General features: G+C 42.1%; 1 protein-coding gene across 4 annotated transcripts in view; it reads left to right on the top strand.

Moving 5' to 3' along the window:
• Positions 1-18,981, top strand: part of NCOA7 (nuclear receptor coactivator 7) — a 159,054-nt gene that overhangs the window by 122,157 nt on the left and 17,916 nt on the right. The gene's annotated exons all lie outside the window — the stretch shown is intronic.

Genomic DNA, 18,981 nt, shown 5'->3' with positions numbered 1-18,981 from the left:
TACATCCATACATGACTACTGGAAAAACCATAGCTTTGAGTAGACAGACATTTGTTGGCAAGGTAATATCTCTGCTTTTTAATACGCTGTCTAGATTTGTCATAGCTTTTCTTCCAAGGAGCAAGTGTCTTTTAATTTCATGGCTGAAGTCACCATCCATAGTAATTTTGGAGCCCAAGAAAATAAAGTCTGTCACCGTTTCCTGAATGGGGAGAGAGTAGCCATTCCTGATTCTCATGGACCCAGCAGATGGAGAGTAGTCTGGAGCACTGACTGGCATGCTAAGACCACCCAGCCCATTCCAGTGCTGCTATCATCTGGGGCAAAGGTGCCAATGCTGGGAATAGGGAGAGCATACATTCAGAGGAACTGAGCCAGCTCATACCTGCTCCAGTACCTTGTGACCTGACACTGCACCCAGTGAGACAGCATCAGCCACTAGGCACAGGGGAGACCCCAGCTCACACCTGGTTCTGGCTGTGTCTCCTCCATCACCAGCTCCACCTCCCACCAAAGTGAGAGCTGCCTGGACACCTGGCACAGGCAGACTGTATCAGAATGCTCCTACACAAGGGCAGCCCTTCAAGACCTGGATAGCTAACCATTAAACCCTAATTTCATAGAAAGTGAAAGTGAAGTCGCTCAGTTGTGTCCAACTCTTTGTGACCCCATGGACCGTAGCCTACCAGGTTTCTCTGTCCGTGGGATTTTTCAGGCAAGAGTACTGGAGTGGGTTGCCATTGCCTTCTCCAGGAGATCTTCCTGACCCAGGGATTGAACGTGGGTCTCCCACATTGTAGGCAGACGCTTTACCATCTGAGCCACCAGAGAAGCTCAGAGACAATTGTTTCAAACAAAAGAACAAGAAAACTCCCTCAAAAAAAAACCTTAATAAAACAAAGATAAATAATTTACCAGATAAAGAGTTCAAAACATTAATAATAAGAATGCTAACTGAACTAGGGAAGAGAATAGATGAACAGAATGAGAATTTTAATAAGGAACTTGAAAACAAAAGCCAGTCAGAACTGAAGATAGTAACTGAAATAGAAAACACACTAGAAGGAATTAACGGCACACACGGTGATAGAGAACACATGAGCAATCTGGAAGATTAGAATAATGAAAATCACCCAATCAGAACAGTAAAAAGAAAAAAATGAACAATTTAAGGGACCTTTGGGACGACATCAGGCATACTAACATCCTCTTTATATGGGTCCCAGAAGGAGAAGACAGAGGAAAGGGTTAAAACTGTATTTGATAAAATTATGACTGAAAACTTTCCAGACCTGAAGGAGAGAAACATATATCCATATACCAGGTACAGGAAGCAGAAGAGTCTCAAAGGAGTCTCAAATAAACCCATAGAAATCCACCCCAACACACCATAATTAAAATGGCAAAACTTAGAGAATTCTAAAGGCAACAAGAAGAAAAGTCATGTACAAGGGAATCCCCATAAGGCTATCAAATGAATTCTCTGCAGAAACTTTGCAAGCCAGAAGAGAGTAGCATGTTAAATTTGAAGTGCTAGAAGAGAAAAACCTATTCAACCAAGAGTGTTCTACCTGACAAGACTGTCATTCAGAATAGGAGAGATAAAGAACTTCTCAGAGAAGCAAAAACTAAGAGAGTTCATAAACACTATACCAACTCGTTAAAAGCAATGTCGAAGGGTCTTCTCTAAGTGGAAAAGAGTAGGCTCCAAACTCCAATAAGAATTTATAGGAAAGGAAAAAGCCCACTAGTAAAGGCAAGTATATAGTAAAGGCTGTGGATCAACCACTTACATGAGCCAGTATGAAGATTAAAGGAGAAAAAAATTTAAAAATCTTAACTGTAACTATAGCTAACAGTTAAGGGAAAAACAAGAGAAGATGTAAGATGTCAAATATGACATCAAAACACAAAATGCCAGGGAGGTGGTGGTAAAGATGCAGATCTTTTAGCATGTGTTGAAACTTAATGACTATCTAGAGCCTTAATATAGATTGTATTCCAAACATTTGGATACTCTTCTATAGAAAAAATACATTTGTCTTTTTTCTTCTACTGAGATTATTTCCTTTCTTAGAAAGAACCAATAATTCCTATTCAAATTAAAAATGTTATCTTTTTTTTTCAATTATTTATGGCCTCTTAACCTCTGAAATATTTCATAATAATTGATTTCATATTATTTAGCTTTAGCAGGAATTATGTAGAATTGGCCAAATCATGTATAAATGTTTAATTCATCAATCCAGGAGGAAGTAACTGGTAAGTGTGATTTGTGTAATAAGTAGGCTAATAAGAAAGGGAAAAGGAGAAAGGGAGAGCCCATGAGTATTTTTCAGTCAGTTCAGTCACTCAGTCATGTTCGACTCTTTGTGACCCTGTGGACCTCAGCACGCCAGGCTTCTCTGTCCATCACCAACTCCCAGAGCTTACTCAAACTCATGTCCATTGAGTTGGTGATGCCATTCAACCATCTCATCCTCTGTCATCCCCTTCTCCTCCCGCCTTCAATCTTTCCCAGCATCAGAGTCTTTTCAGATGAGTCAGTTCTTCACATCAGGTGGCCAAGGTATTGGACCTTCAGCATCAGTCCACTATACTTATTTTATCTACACTACCACTGTGTACAATTGAGTGTGCAACCTTCTTTGTTTTCCCTGTCTCCATGACAGGAGACGGCAGGAGACTCGTGTTCGATCCCTGAGTTGGGAAGGTTGCCTGAAGGAGGGCATGACAGCCCACTCCAGTGTTATTGCTGGAAAAATTCCGTGGACAGAGGAGCCTAGTGGGCTATGGTTCATGGGATCACAAAGAGTTGGACATGACTGAAGCGACCAAGCACACGTGCATACTTTATGTAGTATTTAGAAGAATATAAAAAAGCAAAAGGAAAAAAAAAGCTCATAATTTTGTTACACAAAGCTAACTACAGTTTATCTTCGTTTTTGTAGCCTTTCAACCTTTTTTCTATGCGTGCATTAATGTAGCAAGTCTATATGTACACAAATACACAGTATACACTTACACACTATTTAGTAAACTGCTTTTACTTCTCTGCCGTTAAATATCCTATCTGCATTTAGTAAGCATGCATTACTTTTGTTAATGAGATATAAAATTTTAAAAATTGATTCTTCTATTAAATTCACTTTACAGTGGGAAGATAATCCAAGTCCTAAGGACCCTCATGAAGACTAAGAAAAATGCTCTTAACATTTTCCTTAGAGAAAACAGAGTGAATTAAAGAAATCACAGACTGACCTAGTTTTACACCATGAAATCTTGAACCATAGTTAATGCTGCATTTTCTGATCAAAAGTCATCTTTTGCTTGCTTTTAAGGGTATCAGAGCTAAACTGAAATCTTTAATAATGGTCAGTTCCCAAAAGACCATAGTTCTCAATAGTCTTTACTATACTTTTTGGAGGAGGAAATGGCAACCCACTCTGGTGTTCTTGCCTGGAGAATCCCATGGACAGAGGAGCCTGGTGGGCTGCCGTCTATGGGGTTGCACAGAGTCGGACACGACTTAAGCGACTTAGCAGCAGCAGCAGCAGAACAATCTAGGCTCTACTTAGCCAAACCAGGTATATTTCAGAATACAAACCTGGTGATTTTTATGTCATATTGTAGTCTTATAATAATGTTTTAAGATAAGCATATCACTAATTAAGAAAAAATTCAAAAAGAGCTCCAAAATAATTCCTAAAGGAATTATCTTTCTCTCTTTGTATTAACACAAGTTCTAACTTTGGGGAACCTACTGAAAAAAAGTAAGCTATAGGATAATTAGGTTGCTTATGTAAACATTCTCACTTTATTTTTTTAATACTTCCAAATGTTTTGAAGTGGTCTTGCTTCCTCTCTTTCTATTCCTGGTCATTTTACTTTTTGTTTCACCCACTTCAAGTTCTAGCAATTCATCATCGTTTTCCAGAAGCACCTTGGTAGGCAGCCACCCTTCAGTAACTTCACTAACCAGCTTTGGCAAGTGCCTTAAGTTAATCAGCGACTCTACAGTCGAGCCTAAGCATGTGGAAAAAGAATGCCCCTTTTAAAGTGAGTGCTCTCCTCCGGTGGCTGTGTTTTCTGGTGGAAGAGAGAGCCAGCACTTTGGAGAGTAGTTTGTTGCCTGTTTCCACTGCAGGATAATTAGTCCCGGCCAATGGGTGCCACACGTAGTGTTTGGGAGTAAGTATGCAGAAACAGTAATTACTGCACCTACATATTTTCAGGGGCCAGATGGAGGGATGGGGGAGGGACGCTCAGGGGCCCATGTTAATTATCTGCTCTGTGAATCAGCTGCTGAGTAACTTGGTCCCTCCAACCCAATGCTGCTATGTGGGAATGTGAGCCTGGTGTTGCTAAATTTTCTCATCTCTTTCAGAAGAAATTGAATTATGGATGATATGTGGCAAATCCCCCCAATTTTGCAGCATTAGCCACTGTTTATGGGGAGTATAAAGTAGTGAGCAGTGCAAAAAGCACTTCCCTACTGCTGAGTCCAAGTGACAGGCTGCCGACTAAAGGCCTCCAGCATTGATATTAATATAAACCTTCAGTTTTTACTTATTTGTGAGTGATCTGTATTGTAACTATTTTGTTTTGATGAATGAGTCTCAAAAGGACGTTCCTATTATTTTTGGTGAACTAGAACAAAGAAGCTTGTTTAGTTGGTGCTTTGTAAATAAAGTTTTCTTTTGTAGATACACAAAGACCCTTTAAGAACGGACATTACATCAGGGCATTACTAACCATTGATTTCATTTGAAGTTGTAGAATGTTGAATCCAGAAGGGACCTTACCAGCAAGTAAAATGACCCCTTTCGTATAAGAGGCAGGAAGGCCAGGGGTCTCCAAATGGAGGAAATAGGCTGCAAGTGTCTCTTAAAATTCTGTGTTGCCATGACAACACCTGGTTCCCCCTGAACTTAACTTTTCTCAAACTTTGAGCTAGCCAATGCGTTTTTCTTACGGAAATGTTTTTCTTAAGCTATGTTAATGAAACTATGTATTTGCTTTGGAATTTGCCTTTCTTCAAAATGGTTCCACCTAAGACTAACTTTTTTTCCTTTTCTCAAACTTTGGGCTGATAATAGCTCAACAGACCAGTATTCATATCAATTGTTTTATGACTGGGAGATGACACACTTCATGCCATCAGATCTCAAAAATGCGTATTATGGGAGAGGGGCCGAGTGAAACTCCTCAGCCTTGAGGTGTCTCTCTTATCTGATTAATAGCTTCCTAACAGACATAAAACATCTGGCTAAGACTAGCAGAGGGGCACTCTCCGTCCCCCTTCTGATGTCTATGTCAGAAGCTTTCTCTTTTTCATACTTTTATTAAACTGCTACACAAAAGCTCTTGAGTGATCAAGCCTGGTTCCTGGTCCCAAAGCAAAATCTTCTTTGGAGATCAAGAATCTGACACTGTTCACCCTAAGCTATCAGGACCTTAGGTCAGGCCATTGAGGATGAGTTTTAAAATTAAGTGATAGTTTTCTAGTAATAACTTCTGTGGTCAAGAGTGCTTTGCCTTAGCAACTGGTTTAATAAATATTTGTTAATCAGCAAAAAAAAAAAAAAAGAGTGCTTTGCCTTAAAAACAAATGAAAGCATTCTATTTTTTAATGACCAGTCTACTGTAGAGCTCACACAGCTATTCTATTAATAAATAGCAAAAAAAAAAAAAATTGTGATTGTATTTAAATCAGGAAAAGTTAAACATTTCTTTAATGATTTAAATGAAATGCTTGTGTAAGAAGAGAGCAAGATATTAAAAACAAACAAACAGGAAAAGAGTGCTTTGCCTTATTGGGTTTCTGTGGCTATATTCAGAGTGGAAAAGCCTGGGAAGGTTTTAGGCTGAAGTGTATAGACTATCTTTAATTTACCATGAATACAGCTGAACAGTGGGACTACCTATGTACTCCTTACTCTCTGAGTAACATTCTTCCTTCTTCCCTTTCTTGTAGTATTATTTCCTATTCTCTGTACCCTAATGTACTCTAAAGTATATCTTTAATGTAATAACCATTAAATTGTTTAATGGTTCCTGCATAGTTTTTGGAGAAGGCAATGGCACCCCACTCCAGTACTCTTGCCTGGAAAATCCCATGGATGGAGGAGCCTGGTAGGCTGCAGTCCATGGGGTCGCGAAGAGTTGGACACGACTGAGTGACTTCCCTTTCACTTTTCACTTTCATGCATTGGAGAAGGAAATGGCAACCCACTCCAGTGTTCTTGCCTGCAGAATCCCAGGGATGGGGGAGCCTGATGGGCTGCCATCTATGGGGTTGCGCAGAGTCGGACACGACTGAAGTGACTTAGCAGTAGCAGCAGCAGCTGAGTTTTTAAATTAAGTGCATGGTTTGCGGGTTGTATCTTGCTGTGTGTTGCCCCAGTTTCTTTTCATACCAGTCAAGTGACCTTTGATAAGACGAGAGTGCCTAACTGCTACTGGGTCGTTTTGGTCAGGTTTGTTGGTCTATGTGGTAGCACGATTTTAGAGAATCACGTATAGGGGACTTTCTAAAAGATCTGTTTAAGAGTAGAATGAACTTATGCATTTAACACTCCATACACCGGAATGAGGAGCTAGGTTTTCTTACCTTCATTTTAAGAGCTCAGAGAGGGATTTCCCTGATGGTCCGGTGGCTAAAAACTGCTCACTCCCAATGCAGGGGGCCCAGGTTCGATCCCTACTCATGGAACTAGATCCTGTTGTGCTGCCACTAAGACCCAGTGCAGCCAAATAAATAAATAGATTAATAATAATAAAATGAAAGTACAGAGAGATTAAGGAACTTTCCCAAAGCCTCCAGCTGATAACAAGTGGAACTAACTTGGGAGGTCAGGTCTTTAACTTAGAAATGATGCTTTTATCCTTTACCTCACAATTATGTTTAAAAAAAAAAAAAGCAACAGTAAATAAAATCCCACCATAACTAGTAGTCTTGTTTGATAGCATAAATGATAATCATACCTAAAACCTTTACACCTAAACTATGAATAGTTGGAATAATGTTTTGCTCCAAGCATCATCTCTGATTTGTCCTCACGTTTTGTATCCCTCAACCCTACAGCTTGGTCAGTGGTGGGCTTTTATGAAATAGCAAAACCAGAACAGCAAGACTGACATAAAGGAAACAGTGCGACATGTGGGTTGAGACCATGAACTGACCTGAGGTTAATGCCAGGTCCGCCCCTGACATACCGCTGTGGGCAAGTTGGTTGACCTGTGTAAGCGTCTGTTTCTTCCAGAACTAATGAGGCACGCTAATTACAGTGGCTACCCACTGAAGTTATCATGAGAAATAACTGCGCATGTCTGTCCTCTAAATGAAAGTCAGTTGTTGCTGCTCTGCAGCTTCCTCTCCTATAGTTGGCTGTACTTTGTTGCCTCTAAGGTAAGCCTGCTGCCTTCTAAGAACCTTTATCATTCCCCTTCTTTGAATTTCTTTCTCAGAGATGACAACTCTATCTGCTAAATGCAGATTTGTAACTTGAATATGGTGTCGTCTTTGGGGTGAATCTCTAAAGGAGCCTTGAGGCTTATGACGAAATCTCAGTTCAGTTCAGTCGCTCGGTCGTGTCCAACTCTTTGTGACCCCATGGACCGCAGCACGCCAGGCCTCCCTGTCCATTACCAACTCCCGAAGTTTACTCAAACTCATGTCCATTGAGTTGGTGATGCCATTCAACCATCTCATCCTCTGTCGTCCCCTTCTCCTGCCTTCAATCCTTCCCAGCATCAGGGTCTTTTCAAATGAGTCAGTTCTTCACATCAGGTGGCTAAAGTATTAGAGTTTCAGCCTCAGCATCAGTCCTTCCAATGAATATTCAGGACTGATTTCCTTTAGGATGGACTGACTGGATTTCCTAGCTGTCCAAGGGACTCTAGAGTCTTCTCCAGCACCACAGTTCAAAAGCATCAATTCTATGGCACTCAGCTTTCTTTAGAGTCCAAAGCTCACATCCATACATGACTACTGGAAAAACCATAGCCTCGACTAGATGGACCTTTGTTGGCAAAGTAATGTCTCTGTTTTTTAATACGCTGTCTAGGTTGGTCATAACTTTTCTCCCAAGGAGTAAGCGTCTTTTCATTTCATGGCTGCAGTCACCATCTGCATCCAAAATCACTGCAGATGACAAAATATGATTAAGCCCAAATTTGGAGTTAGACAGGAAACCTGAACAAATCTCGAGTGCCGGGTTTTGGTATCACCAGTGGCTGGATGGGTGGGAACTATTCTTGTGCCTGGAGGAGTGTGAATGGTAAGCTTCCCACTACATCCACCACTTCGCCTGGACTCTGGCTTTGATCGCCTCTTGGCTGGATTGCCATTGCCGCCTTCTCCACAAAGTCTTTGTTTCTAGTCAGTCGTATCTCTTCCTGACCTTCCCTCCTTGGCTCCACAGCACTCTGTCTAAACTGCAGATCTGGCTGGGCCACTTCCCTGCCGGAGCCCTGAGTATTGCCTAGTGATGCTTCTCAAACTTTGGTCATTCACTTCCTTTCCAAATACCCCCATATCTGCAAACCATCTGTACTACTATTTCCTTAAGAGTTGTCTTCAAAGGATTTAGATCAACTCTTTTTTTTTTTTTTTTTAAACTTAGGCTTTTCCTGAGCAGTAATATCTGTGAAATTTAGGAGCTAATAATATGCTAATTGTGTTGACTCCCAATACACTTGAAATAAATACATAACTATGGAAATAGGTTCCTCTGGGCATCCTCTGAAGTCACTGGAGCTGCCCCTGATACACTTTGGAGAACGGTAGCCCCGGAATAAGGTCAGAGCATATTATCTTGTGCCCAGGATTTGCTGTGACCCAGTGACCCAGCTCCTCTGGCTTTTTCTCCTCCCCTCTCCTGTCAGTCCATTAACAAAGGATAAAACTCTATCTTTTTTCCCACCTGTCAGGAATTCTTCCCCTCCCTGATGAATTCTTATCCTACGTGGACATCCCAGCCCTGATGCCCACTGGCTTCTGCCATTGTATTGTTGGAACTGTGTTAGGCATTTTTGTTGGCTTCTCTCAACCTGATCGCTCGAGGGCAGGGGCTGGATCACCCTGGGCAGGCACTGTGTCTCAGTAGCCTGTCCCGATTACAGAATCTGTGTCAAGAAGCCACAGGGACATGATTGCATTATCTCTCCTTCCCTCTGCCATGTCCAGTGTGACCTCCTTCCAGCATCACCCTGCCCTTACGATGCCAGGTCTTTTTGCATGTCCCCTCCAGTGGAATACTTCTTCCCTTCCTCCTGTAACTGACTGGTCCTTCAAAACTCAGCTGGACCTGGACCCCTCGGAGGCCTTCCCTGACCCCAGCGTGAAACGATTCTCCACCAGGCTTACCTTTGTTGTCACTCTTCTTAAAATAATAATAACAAGAAAGAAAGAGGCTCAACAGATTGAGCGTGGAAGCCAGAGTGGGATGTTGGAGCAGAGAGATACAAGAGCATGTGGCTGCAGCAAAGAGCCCATTAGGGAGACTGACATAAAACAAAGCTCTCCGGCAGCCCTAAGGAGTTTGAAATTCCCCTAAAACCTCCAGGGAGAGCGCAAGGATTGTGCACAGCTGGGTCAAGTACCAGATTTGTACTTGATCACCTCGCTTCTACTTCTCTGCCTCTTCCTCCTGGCTTCGTTCCAGGACTTCTCTTCCTGCTGCTTCCTTACATACCAGGTTTTTCCAGGACCCAGTACCTGTCCTGTGAGTTCCCTGCTCACAGGTGTTACCACCCTTATTGCTTCATGACCGCATGGTAGCCAGCAGGGCGGTAATTACTGGTAATGCAGGAATTGTGTTGGCTTGGCCAGAGGCCGTAGATAGTGTTCTGAGGTAACTGAGGCCGAAGCTTGGTGACTCATGGAGACCACAGGGTGAGTCACTGCGCTTCAAAAATAAAATAAAAGCCATCAGCGGGCTGTCAGTGGTCAAGACAAATGATGCATGAGATACTGTTGAGTTTCTTCACAGCAGGTCAAGTTTGAGGAAGTCAGCTTCACTAAAGTAGTGAGGGAGGGAACAGGATGTAAAAACTCTGCCTCCATCCACACAGTTTCTGAGGCAGGTTTCTTCTGTGCTGTGCTAAGTCGTTTTAGTCGTGTCTGACTCCTTGCCACCCTATGGACTGTAGCCCGCCAGGCTCCTCTGTCCATGGGATTCTCCAGGCAAGAATACTGGAGTGGGTTGCCATGCCCCCCTCCAGGGGATCTTTCTGATCTAGGAATCGAACCCTTGTCTCTTATGTCTCCTTCATTGGCAGGCAGGTTCTTTACCACTAGCACCACCTGGGACAAAGGGCATATACTAGAAGGTTAATAGAATCAGGAATAAAAAGGAGTTGCGAAAAAAATGTTTAACCCAAATGTTAACAATATAACCTGAAGGGAAGATGAGGTATGGGAAGGAAGCCTTAGAAACAAAATCTCGAGGCTTATTTTTTTGTTTGTTTGTTTGACCACAAAGCAATGCATGTGGGATCCGAGTTCCCTGACTAGGGATCGAACTCATACCCTTTGCATTGGGAGCTCGGAGCCTTAACCACTGGACCACCAGGGAGGTCCCAGAGGCTTATATATGTATTTTTAAGAATGGGGAAGTGCAAGTAAATTTGTGGATTAAGATGAAGGAGATAAAACAGTGGAGAAGTGAGATGGGAATAATGGAGGGAGACCGCTCAGCGGTGGGACTGTCTGAATTTCTGAAAGGAGGGTTAAAACAGGAGAGCAGTTACTTCTTCTGAAGAGAAAGCTTACTAAGAGGGGCCAGAGGGGAACACCTTATTAGAATGGTACAACAGAGAGTCCTCTGTTCTGAGAGGCAGGGTGGGTAGAAGAGAGACCGAATCTGGACTGAGGGCTGAATCTGGAATAGCTGCTGACTGGAGGAGCCACAGTGGAGAGGCGCTGGAGGGGAGTAGAGAGCCCCACAAGGGCGGGTTTCCTCTGGCACATGTTGGGTGCCCTTGACTTGTAGTGGACCCATTAAGCTCCAATAAGCAAATTCAGCAACATCCATCGTCTCACTAGAGGAGTTAGAAAGATGATTGTTTCTGTGAATAGGCGTTTGGAAGGGCAGGCGCAACAGGAGGATGAAAGTTGTGTGCCCTTAGGAGGCCCTGGTTGGGGTGACGTGCAAAGACTGGCCTGGAAGTGTGTGAATTCCCAAGGGGCTGATGCTGGGGAAAGGTGAGGGGTGAGGGTCAAGGTGAGAGCAGAACTGACAGGGTCGTGGTCGTGAGGAACACGTGGGCGAGGGGAGGGCAGAGGGACAAGGAGGGGGTTTTCAGAACTTCAGGCCTGTTTCCAGAGGGCAGGATTCGGTTCTGGGAACTAACCACCAGGAAAATCCAGTTAAGCTGGCCAAAAAGAACTGTTCCAGGAATTAGGTTATAGAAACTTAAATAAACTCAGGGCCACTCTAATCTAGAAGGAGAAAAAAGATGAAGTCACATCCTCTTCTCTTTGGTCTCCAAGGACCAAAGAATGAAGCAATCAAACTGGCTCCAAATGAGATTTAATTTTCTCTTGTAGAATGGGCCTTTTTAACTGTTCACCCCTGCTTCCCCTCAGAGGCATAGTGTGAAAACCTCTCCTCGTGAGACAATGAGGAGGTTTTACATGTGGGAGGCTATGGTTGAGGGACGCTGGGGTGTGCCAGGGTCCTGGGCATCTGAGAGAAGAGACTCAAGCACTTCCCAGCAGGTTGCCTGTTGTACAACCTATTTTGGAGGTTTCCTGTATCCCCTGGGGCTTCTCGAGGCTGGGGAGACTGTTGGCTGCAGGCAGAGAGCCTGCCACCTGAGAGAGGCGGGAGGCTGTCCAGGGCTGTTGCACACCCGTTGCAGGCAGCGGAGAACCGTTCCCAGCGGTGTGGCTGAGCAGAGTAGGCTGCCCTGATGTTCCCCAGGCCTGGAGCTGAGTGCTGTGTGCAGTGCGTGGAAGTGTGGAGGAGGAGGTATGGGGGGTGTGCCCCCATGTGACCTAAGGGTCACTCAGGGCATCTCACACCTACTTAAGCTTCGTTCATAAAACCCCAAACCAAGGAAGTAGCCGACCCATTCTATGAGACCCTTGACTGGACAGTTGCAAAAGTGCACCATCCCCCTTGGGGCTCAGCATTCATGAAAGAGAAGGCAGTCAGCTTAGACTGGCTGGAACATTTCCAGTGATGGGGTATTCAGGCACATCATTCAGTCTTTGGAGCCTCAGTTTTCTGATCTTTAAACTGGGCCTAATAACACTTGACTCTTAGAGCTGTTGTGTAATGTGAGGTCCTCAAGGCGGGGAATCCAATCTTTTCCTTTTAGGTAGCTGATATATTTCCTCAGCATTGCTTAAAACATAAGGTTGCTTCTTTGTTTAACAGTAAAATTTTTCTGACACTGACCTTCTTTTCTGTGGTATTTTGAGAATGCCTGTCCTCTCCGTTCTAGATACTTCCTTTTGTGGTAAGTTCAGCAAGCCCAGGGGTTGTCCAGTTTAAAGGGCTGGCCCTGGCTGCTCTTGACTTGGCTACAAAATAGGCCACTCTGTCACCCAACAATCCCAGAGGCTTGATTCACCTCTCAGGAAATCCAGCCATCCCTAGAGAAGAGAATGGAATAAACCTGTCTTCCTTGGTCTCCGCAGATTCTTGCCCCAGGTTGACATAGTTCTTCTAGAGAGAAAAGTGCATGGTGGCAAGAATACTTTGTGCCAGAACTCACCTTTCCCTCCCCAGCCCTTCACTTGTTATAGCTCCTAGGGATCTTATAGTAAAGGAGAGGTAAGCCTGGTTTGCTGCAGTTCATGGGGTTTCACTCAGTGGTGACTGAGTAAACAACAACAAAGAGAACTCACACACACACATATGTATGACATGTGTAGCCATTTCTTTCCATCTTATGCCCACTGTGGCAAGTGGGTTGACCTAAGTTTTTCCATCAGCAACACAACATGCCCAAATTAATCTGCTCCTGAAATAACCATGGCGTGCATATGGATCCCAGGTCATCAGTCTAGATCAGACTGTTCCCCCCACCCCCTTGAAGAGTTTCTCTTCCAGCAGGAAGGGGTAGGAGAGGGGATATTATCCTTTTCTGAGAGCTTACCTCTATTAGGACCAGCTTAATTCAACAGAGATGCTCTGATAATGTTGAACTTTGAAAAAGAAAGTATTGGGCATGAGATTCCTCCTTCTTAGGAAATCATTTGGCCCTCATATGGATCTTCCGTCCCACCCACCTGCCCAGTGGGTTATAGGAATAAGCTGTGGTCATCAAACAGGGACTGTTCAACTCTACCCTCCTCTAAAATAATATGTCCTACTCACCTTGAATCTGTATAATAAAAAGAATTGCTCAAATGGTTTCCCAAGCAATTTATTGTCTTGGTCACCAAAAAGGGAAGTGACTGGCAATTGCTGAGATAGGAACTCACCTTAAAATCTTCACTGACCTGCACTTGTCACAATTTATATTTTCTTATAAGAAAATTTATAATTTATAAAATTATAAATTTTCTTGTAAGAGAAATAAAATTATATTAAATCTTCTTATAATAAAAATAAAATCTTCACTTTGAATCTCTGCCTCATCCCTCATTCCCTTGCAGTCTTACACAGGGACATATGCCAGCATGAGCCTCTAGCATTTCTTAGGAGGCTTCTTCAGTGTTTATACTTGTACAATGCCTTCTCCTTTGAGAGTAACCTGTTAGAGGATAAATAAAGGAGCAGTCCTTCATGGATAGTTAGTTCAAAAAATGATGAAGAAAATGTGTCTTGTGTCATAACCAGGACGTTAACTGGGAACCAATGCAGAAATCAATGTAGGGTACATATGGGGAAAACTTTGCAATGTGATTCAAAGAACCCTGATTGTCACCTCAGGAGATCTGGTCCTGGCTGTGATGCTGATAGTAGACTTCAACGCCCTCATTCCCATTCCATTTAATCCATTCAGCTGGATTAAATGATACCTTATATCTCCAACCCTAATATTCCAGAAGATAGCTCCTCCAGGGCTGGGTCACTGGCGCATAGTGGGTGCACAGGGAGTATTGTTTAAGGAAGCCATGCCCTGCAGCCAGGGACCACCAGGAACACCCCTGAAGTTGAATGAGCTGGCTTGACTTATTGTATTGAAGTAGAATGCATGGGACTTAGGGCCATTTTAGGGCCCTTTCTAGTTAAAGGGTACTAGAAAGGGGTCACAGGATGTATGTTAGGTGATTCGAAGGAGAACTTTAAGTCGGACGTTACACTGGATTAGAAGCGGAAATCCCATATTGAGGGAGGGAAAGCTAGAGAGGCTAATGCCATAATTGGTGAAGTAGCACAATCATTTATATTAGCCAGATTAGAGGGATGTTTGGTCATTTTTGTGGTTGGACACTGTTTGTGTTCAGATATAAGACCTCAGCAGTCTCATCTCTGTCATGATTCATCGTGGTCATAGAGTGTCTTTGCCTGATGTTAATGTCCTGTGGAATTGTTTATGTTCAACGGGAGATTACCAAAGCTGAGCTGGGAGTGCTAGGCCAGCTCCTCTACCACTGGGACCTGGCTGATAGGAGCAGACGAGCTCCCATGTATCAGGAACTACTTTCTTCTTTCTCACAAATAAGCTAACCCACGTATATTTAGGAAGCCATTTTATCTGAGGTGGGTAAGCATGCAATAAATGTGTCCTTTTACAAAAGTTAGAGTGAAGCACATTTGCTTCTCAACTCTTTTTCTAAAATACACTTAAGATGGACTAAATTTTAAGTGTTAGAAAACTCAGAAAGAGTTAGAATTGTATACTTATCAACCTTTCCAGGGTCATGATTTATTGTACTGTTTCTAAGTTAACTTTTAATAGGAAGTGTCATATTATGTGATAAAAATAGTTTGGAGATTCAAAAGAGCAAACATATTGCTGGTGGGAGGGCAAAAAACGATGCCATAAGTGAATTGCTCCTTCGATAACACAGTCTCACTTCTGAGAATACATCCTATGGCTCTATCTGTAACACTTGCAAAAATGACGTTCCAAGTTACTCATAGTTATGAGTAAGCATAGTTACATAGTTACATATGCTAACCAAGTTAGCATAGTTTATGACAGCATTGTCTGGAAAACAAGCCAGGTGACCAGGTTAGAGGGCGGTTACATAAACTAGGGTAAATCCACACAGTAAAGTACTGTGTGATTATAAAGGAAACAATGAGGAAGCCATCTCTACTGCTGTGCAAGGATATCCAGGCTCTACTGTTAAGCAAAAAAAGCTAGAGAATAGTACTGTTTTTCATAGAAACAAAAGAGGAAAAGAATTGATATTCATGTTTATTTCTAGCTATAAAAATAGTTATAAATATCAAACCAGTCAGTCCTAAAGGAAATTAACCCTGAATAGTCGTTGGAAGGATTGATGCTGAAGCTCCAATTCTGTGGCCACCTGATGTGAAGAACTGACTCACTGGAAAAGATCCTGATGCTGGGAAAGATTGAAGGCAGAAAAAGAAGAGGGTGACAGAGGATGAGATGGTTAGATGGCATCACCAGCTCGATGGACATGAGTTTGAGCAAATTCTAGGAGATAGTGAAGGACAGGAAGGTCTGGTGTGCTGCAGTCCATGGGGTCGCAAAGAATCAGACACGACAGCGACTGAACAACGATGAACAACATACAAACACCACCACAACAACACACAAGGAGATAATAAAGTGGTCACCTAAAGCAGGGAAAGGTGGACCCAGAAGGTGATGGACAGGGATATGAGTAAGATGGAAAGTTCTCATTATTTGCTTTTTTTAAATGTAATTTTAATTTTAAAATTATAAAAATGTACTATCAAGTCCAAAAAATTAAGGAAAGATATATATAATGTATCTTTCTTCTACCTCATTCCATTCCCCAGAGATAACCATTAACCTCAGTTTCTTACATGGCTTTTCAGAGTTGTCCACTGTCTTAGTCAAGGATCTCAGGAGAAACAGAACTGAGAGGATGTGTGTGTGTGTGTAGGTGTATATAAATGTCTGTATATTTATGTATATAAATGTATATTTTATGTATATAAATGTCGAATACACACATATACAGAGAAAGATTTCCTTTAAAGAATTGGCTTACATGGCTATGGGGGCTGCCAAGTTCAAAATGTGCAAGGTAGGCTGGCAGGCTAGAGGAACAGGGAGGGGTTGATATTGTAGTCACAAACCTGAAGGGCATCTAGAGACAATTCCTTCTCTCTCTGGGGACTTTAGTCTTTTTCTCTTAAGGCCTTTGACTGATTGGATGAGGCCTACCTACATTATGGAAAGTAATCTGCTTTATTGAAAGGCTGCTTACTTGTTAATCACATCTTTAAAAAGAAATATCTTCACAGCAACATCTAGACTCGTGTTTGACCAAAGACTGGCCATGGCCTAGCCAAGTTGACATATAAAATTAACTATGACAGCCATGTACAGTTATAACATATATCTGTATTTCTTTCTTTTTTTTTTTTTAGAAAAAAATAGAAACGGTTAGCATATCATAGCACACTGATATACACCTTGTCTTGGGTGCCAACTTCCCTTGTTTTGAAGGAGTAGAATTCTCAAAGGAACTATACCTTTAAAATATATGAAAATTAGAATTTTATATTATGAAAGAAAAGACATAATTATTATAAAAGGGAAAAAACAGCTTAGAAAAACAATTGGTAGTGGTTAATGTTTACATTATATAAAGGCTCCCATATATTGAAAAGAAAAACAATGACTCCACAATCACAGAGCCAATTCATAGAAGGCAGCCAGGAAGCAAACATTTGAAAAATGTTCAACCCACTACCACTCAAAGAAATACAGAATCAGTGGGGTAAAACTTAAAATATATATTAAATACATTTAGAAAAAAAAGGATAAGCAAGATTGTTACCTTAGATGCAAACTGCAATGCTCCTGTCAGAGTAGTCAGGCTTTCAAGAGCAGTTTGTTAAGATGGATCACAAGCTATAAAACCATGCCCTTTGGCCTAATAATCCCTCTTTTGGGAACTAATCTTGAGGAGATAATTCAAAAGATGACAAAAGGCATGGATCATGAGGATATTCGTTGCAATGTTATTTGTATAATCAAGGAAAAAGAATTGGAAACAAGCTAAATATCCCAAGGACATAGGGATTTGGGTAATTATGGTTTATTACTTCTGAGAAATGCAGCCATTACAAGTCAGTACAAAGATTAGCAGCAATGGCAAATATGCACTATTTAATGTTACATATAACAATTATGTCTTAGCCCTGATAACAATGGAAAGAAAACCTTGTACATATGATCAAGAACAGGATAGGACTATAGAAACCTAAAGGCAGTTGGATCCACTGGAATGTTAGAATTACGGTGACATTTTTGTTGTGTGTTTTAATCCCATTAATATTTCTCAGTTGTTGTTTAGTTGCTCAGTTGTGTCTGATTCTTTTGTGTGTGACTGTAGCTCACTAAGCTCCTCTATCCATGAGATTCTCCAGGCAAGAATATTGGAGCGGGTTGCAATTTTCTTCTCTAGGGGATCTTTCTGACCCAGGGATCAAACCTGAGTCTCTTGCAGTGGCCAGGGCATTCTTACCACTGAGCCATCAGGGAACCCTTCAGTTTGTTGCTATAACAGAGTATGATAGACTGGGTGGCTTTTAAAGAAGAGGTCTATTCATGGCAGTTCCAGAGTCTCGGAAGTCCACGATCAAAGTGCTGGCAGATTCAGTGTCTGGTGAGGGCTTGCTCTGGTTCCACAGATGGCTGTCTTTGCACTGCGTTCTCACGTGGCACAGGGGGCTGGCCAGCACTGTGGGGTCTTTTAATCCCAGTCATGAAGGCTCTGCCTCATAACCTACTGCTGCTGCTGCTAAGTCGCTTCAGTCGTGTCCGACTTTGTGAGACCCCATAGATGGCAGCCCACCAAGCTCCCCCGTCCCTGGGATTCTCCAGGCAAGAACACTGGAGTGGGTTGCCATTTCCTTCTCCAATGCATGAATGTGAAAAGTGAAAGTGAAGTCGCTCAGTCCTGTCCGACTCTTTGCAACCCCATGGACTGCAGCCTACCAGGCTCCTCCATCCATGGGATTTTCCAGGCAAGAGTACTGGAGTGGGTTGCCATTGCCTTCTCTGCCTCATAACCTAAGCACCTCTGAAAGGTCCTACATCCAAATACCATCACTTTGGGGATTAGATATCAACATATGAATTTTAGGGGAACACAAATATTCAGTCTACAGCAAGAGTGTTACAATATTTTTACAGTTAGAACTTTTCTAAACTTAGCAATGAGTTAGCCCTGTGCCAAACAGGAGACTCAAATTGAAATTATCATTCTGTAATTATTAAAGACTTTAAGAATCATTTGATCCTATCTATTTTTTACACCTCCACTATGATGGCTGCAGGTCAGAGAGCTTTTGACTCTTTCACATGCGTGAGGGGTGGGGGATATTTTGGGTGCTAAGACTGAGAGCTCCCGGTCTTTTCTTGGGAACTAGCCACCTCTCTGCTGATTAAGTCTGGAGAGATGCTTCAGATGTTAAATATGTATAAGAGAACAGAGATATTGAAGGCAAGACTGCATTCCTAGTATTGGTTAATTTAAATCTGTTTCTAATGTTAAAATGATAGCTAGTATTATCCCTGATATTTTCTAGTTATTAAAGATATTTTATTAAAATTATGATATGTTTCAGTCTACATAAAGAGCCATTGGAATATTGCTTTGTTCCCATCTAAAGTTTCAGGTCAATTTTTCCCCTGTGAATAGAAAAATCCAATAAATGAGGATCCAATGAAGAAAAAAAAATTTTGGTGTAAATATTTCACTGTGTTTTGTACCTTTAAGTGTCATTTTTGATCTTTTCCTCAGATTGAAAGACATTTTTCTCAATGTCTGTGGACTTTTGCTTGCATTTATTGACTTATTTTCCAAATTTGGAATGCACAAGTAGAGATTGTCTTCAA

This window comes from Bubalus kerabau, chromosome 9 (genome assembly GCF_029407905.1).
Source record: "Bubalus kerabau isolate K-KA32 ecotype Philippines breed swamp buffalo chromosome 9, PCC_UOA_SB_1v2, whole genome shotgun sequence".
Lineage (NCBI taxonomy): Eukaryota > Metazoa > Chordata > Mammalia > Artiodactyla > Bovidae > Bubalus > Bubalus kerabau.
This window is presented reverse-complemented; position numbering and strand designations above follow the sequence as displayed.